The sequence below is a fragment of the Schistocerca cancellata genome, chromosome 3 (genome assembly GCF_023864275.1).
Source record: "Schistocerca cancellata isolate TAMUIC-IGC-003103 chromosome 3, iqSchCanc2.1, whole genome shotgun sequence".
NCBI classification, from domain to species: Eukaryota; Metazoa; Arthropoda; class Insecta; order Orthoptera; family Acrididae; genus Schistocerca; species Schistocerca cancellata.
Genome location: NC_064628.1, coordinates 665007458 through 665013032, shown reverse-complemented (window position 1 = coordinate 665013032; position 5575 = coordinate 665007458). Strand labels below are relative to the sequence as shown.

General features: G+C 41.7%; 1 non-coding gene across 1 annotated transcript; it reads right to left on the bottom strand.

Annotated features, from left to right (window-relative positions):
• Nucleotides 1-811: 811 nt before the first annotated feature.
• Nucleotides 812-918, bottom strand: LOC126178665 (U6 spliceosomal RNA). The gene has a single exon (XR_007536548.1). It is a non-coding gene; the product is annotated as a U6 spliceosomal RNA (small nuclear RNA).
• Nucleotides 919-5575: the final 4657 nt, after the last annotated feature.

The window sequence follows — 5575 nt, the reverse complement described above, 5'->3', positions numbered from 1 at the left end:
TAGCACAAATACACGGCGAGGGCAGTCCTGACGGAGGTGACCAGACTCGTTACATACATGACATGTAGGGGTTTGCCCTGAGTACATAACATGCGCCTTGTGCCCGTCAACAAAGATGTGGTTGGGAATGTTTGCTTTCACTTCCATCTCCACGGAGCGAATGCCGTTAAAGCACTGCAGCTTGAAATGCGAAGCCCACCTTTCGTTGACTATTTGCCTGACAACCCCATACTTTGAAAGGACATCTTTAATTTTCGAATTGTCTACTTCTATAGGAATATTCAAAACCCTAACATTCCTAATTACAGACTCGGAATTCCGGAGTTTGACAGTACTTTTAGTACCATCACGGTGTATAAATTCCGTTTCATAACCAAATTTTGCCAGAAAGCGGTCTACACTCGCGGAATCGTTAAACTTTACAAAAATGCAGTATTCATCAGAGTCCAGCTGCATGGTATGAACAGATTCAGAATGAAGGCCAATTACCTCGGTAATCCAGTCGTGTATTTCAAGTGCAGAGGGCTGTACTCGACGGGTGTACTTGTCGAAGGTGAAAATCACGGTGTTTTTTCTCACTGAGTTTGCCATGGTGTTCTGCAGCGAAGAAATCTCGGACAACGCCGAAATCCCAACGGCACTTCGTAGAAAGGTGACACGAAAGAAGACCAAATGCTGAATTGATAACGCTTAATTCACGTGCAAAACGTCAATAAACGAGCACAAAACACGAAAACACTGGCGTAAACACTGAACGTTCACGGAGCAAACTTGAGGAGCGTGCGACCGCTGCGGCAGCTAAAGCCAGACTATAAATGTGGAATGCTTCACGATTTTGCGTGTCATCCTTGCGCAGGGGCCATGATAATCTTCTCTGTATCGTTCCAATTTTAGTATATGTACTGCCGAAGCAAGTACGTTGGCCACCACGGCCGGCGACGAAAGACCACTTCATGGGAACTTACCGTAGTGGTCGCCTCTGAACTACTCATAGTGCTGTTTCGGATAGAGACATTTATTAATAGTATAATCGTCAAGAGTATTACTATGTTGTTCATGTGAAAAAGGATCAAATAATCTATCAATTAAAACTCAAACTGTTCATTTGTAATCATAGTTCCTGATCCTGCAGTGTAAATAGAGAATATAAACATTTCTGTCAGTGGGCTGGACAAGAATGTGGACTTGCAGACTGGAAACTATGGTCAGCATGTCCTCCATCGCTTTCTGGCTGAGCGCAAAAATGGTTTCCAGGCTCTCGTAAAGGACGGCGAACAATATTCTATTATTTCTTGTTACTTATGAACTTATTGTTATTATTATTATTATTATTATTTCTATTTTTCTCAGACCTTAGGTCTGGTTAAAAATGGAAAGTGACGCGGACCTTCATCAAGCGTGACTTCCTTTTAACTGTACGGTATATGTTACATTGTATTTAGGATCTTTCGGGTTATTGAACACGTATCAATAATTACGGATTTCTGTTGTACATATACGTTTGGATGTAGCTGTATTGCATTGATGTACTGGTGGATATTGTGTGGTATGACTCCTGTAGTTGATAGTATAATCGGTATAATGTCAACTTTATCCTGATGCCACATGTCCTTGACTTCCTCAGCCAGTTGGATGTATTTTTCAATTTTTTCTCCTGTTTTCTTCTGTATATTTGTTGTATTGGGTATGGATATTTCGATTAGTTGTGTTAATTTCTTCTTTTTATTGGTGAGTATGATGTCAGGTTTGTTATGTGGTGTTGTTTTATCTGTTACAATGGTTCTGTTCCAGTATAATTTGTATTCATCATTCTTCAGTTCATTTTGTGGTGCATACTTGTATGTGGGAATGTGTTGTTTTATTAGTTCATGTTTTATGGCAAGTTGTTGATATATTATTTTTGCTACATTGTCATGTCTCCTGGGGTATTCTGTATTTGCTACTATTGTACATCCACTTGTGATGTGATCTACTGTTTCTATTTGTTGTTTGCAAAGTCTGCATTTATCTGTTGTGGTATTGGGATCTTTAATAATATGCTTGCTGTAATATCTGGTGTTTATTGTTTGATCCTGTATAGCAATCATGAATCCTTCCGTCTCACTGTATATATTGCCCTTTCTTAGCCATGTGTTAGATGCGTCTTGATCGATGTGTGGCTGTGTTAGATGATACGGGTGCTTACCATGTAGTGTTTTCTTTTTCCAATTTACTTTCTTCATATCTGTTGATGTTATGTGATCTAAAGGGTTGTAGAAGTGGTTATGCAATTGCAGTGGTGTAGCCGATGTATTTATATGAGTGATTGCTTTGTGTATTTTGCTAGTTTCTGCTCGTTCTAGAAAGAATTTTCTTAAATTGTCTACCTGTCCATAATGTAGGTTTTTTATGTCGATGAATCCCCTTCCTCCTTCCTTTCTGCTTAATGTGAATCTTTCTGTTGCTGAATGTATGTGATGTATTCTATATTCGTGGCATTGTGAACGTGTAAGTGTATTGAGTGCTTCTAGGTCTGTGTTACTCCATTTCACTACTCCAAATGAGTAGGTCAATATTGGTATAGCATAAGTATTTATAGCTTTTGTCTTGTTTCTTGCTGTCAATTCTGTTTTCAGTATTTTTGTTAGTCTTTATCTATATTTTTCTTTTAGTTCTTCTTTAATATTTGTATTATCTATTCCTATTTTTTGTCTGTATGCTAGATATTTATAGGCATCTGTTTTTTTCCATCGCTTCTATGCAGTCACTGTGGTTATTCAATATGTAATCTTCTTGTGTAGTGTGTTTTCCCTTGACTATGCTATTTTTCTTACATTTGTCTGTTCCAGAAGCCATATTTATATCATTGCTGAATACTTCTGTTATCTTTAGTAATTGGTTGAGTTGTTGATTGGTTGCTGCCAGTAGTTTTAGATCATCCATGCATAGCAAATGTGTGATTTTGTGTGGGTATGTTACAGTAATATTATATCCATAATTTGTATTATTTAGCATGTTGGACAGTGGGTTCAGAGCAAGACAGAACCAGAAAGGACTTAATGAGTCTCCTTGGTATATTCCACGCTTAATCTGTATTGGCTGTGATGTGATATTATCTGAATGTGTTTGGATATTAAGTGTGGTTTTCCAGTTTTTCATTACTATGTTTAGGAACTGTATCAATTTAGGATCTACTTTGTATATTTCCAATATCTGTAGTAACCATGAGTGGGGTACACTATCAAAAGCTTTTTGGTAATCAATGTATACGTAGTGTAGCGACCTTTGTTTAGTTTTAGCTTGATATGTCACCTCTGCATCTATTATCAGTTGCTCTTTACATCCTCGTGCTCCTTTGCAACAGCCTTTTTGTTCTTCATTTATAATTTTGTTCTGTGTTGTATGTGTCATTAATTTCTGTGTAATTATTTTGTATATTGTTGGTAGGCATGTTATGGGGCGATATTTAGCTGGGTTTGCTGTGTTTGCTTGATCTTTAGGTTTATTTATTATTATTATTATTATTCTTATTAACCCATCGCCCCACAAGAAGAAGAGAGAAAGGGAAAGGAGTAGGTGTGAGGTGTGGGATTAGTGAGACGTGGGGGAGTCAGACGAAGAGTTTAAGGCTATATTTTTTTCCTAGTCACAATTGCATTGCCAGTCAATTTAAAACATTTTACGGCTGAAGATACACTGTTTCTAACGTCGATTACGTGAAAAATGTTTATCTGATCGCGAACTTCTACTCTATGGCAAGAGCGGCTCTCAGACGGGTGTTTTCCTGCCCTGAGGAGAGTAACTGCCTGCGGCCGTGGTGTATGTGCGTGTTTGCGCGCCCGCGCTGTCAGCCCGCCTTCTCCTCGCGGTAGCCGATGTGTTTAATGCAGGGACCGTTGACCCCCACGGCTGCTGCAAACTGCATGAGACGCCCCTGTGCCGCGCGCTCTCTCCACGCTCGGTATGACGCTACTTTCGTCGCAGCAGCTTCAAGAATTAACCAGCAAACACATCGGACCGTCGTTCACCTGCCAGCGGCGCCGGACACGCTGCCGGCAGCCTTCACATCGTCCTCGTCGTCCGCTTCTCTCTTCCACAACTACGTCCGTCTACTGCCAGCCAACTTGCACTGTGTGATGGAAGTTATTTAGGACGCTAGTGCCATTTTGTCCTTTCCTTACTACGAGGGCCACTCCAAAAGAAATGCACACTATTTAAAAAAAATACAGTTTTCAATCTGCATGTGTGAACGTCTTACAGTGTGTTGATACATCCTTCCTGCTTGTTTTAAAACTTAGTTCAACCTGTTCCCGTGAGTGGCGCCGTCACAGCATGTCTTCAAGGAGGCTGCTACACTTGACGTTCGTCAGAAGCAACGTGCTGTGATAGAATTCTGCTGCTGTCGATCGCAGTGTGGTTAGTCGGTGGACAAGCAGGTTACGCGATGAAAGCGGGCACGGCAATATTGAGGATTGTCCTCGTAGCGGGAGGCGTCGCACTGCGCACACTCCAGACAATGTCTATAAGGTACAATACATATGTAGAATTGTGGACAGTTGGAATGTGTCTCACGGGAAGCGTGCAAGTGATAAGTCCCTGCAGTCGCGCTATTCATCTGTGTCGTCGGTGGCTCAGATGGATAGAGCGTCTGCCATGTAAGCAGGAGATCCTGGGTTCGAGTCCCGGTCGGGGCGCACATTTTCAGCTGTCCACATCGAGGTATAACAACAACACCTGTCGGCAGCTGAGGTTGTCAGTTAGTCATCATTTAATGTGCAAACTAATTGATGACTGCTGACAGACGCATCACAGTGAACGAATTGTCACGCTACATTGGGATAGGTGAAGGAAGTGTTTGAAGAGTACTGAAAATTTTGGAGTTAAAAAAGGTTTGTGCGAGGTGGGTTCCCAGCATATTGACAGTGGCTCACAAAGAAACAAGAAAAACGGTATGCAGCGAACTTTTGGTACGAGAAAGGTGGAGATGAATTTCTTGGAAGAATTGTGACGGGTGATGAAACATGGGTGCATCATTTTTCACCAGAGACGAAGAGGCAAAAAATGGAGTGACATCATGCAAATTCACCCAAGAAAAAAAATTCAAAACCACACCTTCCGCTGGAAAAATTATGGCTACGGTGTTTTTCGATTCCGAAGGACTCTTGCTTGTCGACATCATGCCAAGTGGAACCACCATAAATTCTGAGCCGGCCGGAGTGGCCGAGCGGTTAAAGGCGCTACAGTCTGGAACCGCGCGACTGCTACGGTCGCAGGTTCGAATCCTGCCTCGGGCATGGTTGTGTGTGATGTCCTTAGGTTAGTTAGGTTTAAGTAGTTCTACGTTCTAGGGGACTGATGACCACAGCAGTTAAATCCCATAGTGCTCAGAGCCATTTGAACCATTAATTCTGATGCATTGTGATGACACTGAAGAAACTTGAAGCTCGACTGAGTCGTGTTCGACCACATCGGCAAAATCAGGATGTTTTGCTGTTGCACCACAATGCACGGCTACGTGTCAGTCTAAAAACCATGGAAGCGATCACAAAACTCGAAAGGACAACACTGAAACACCAGCCTTACAGTCCTGACCTGG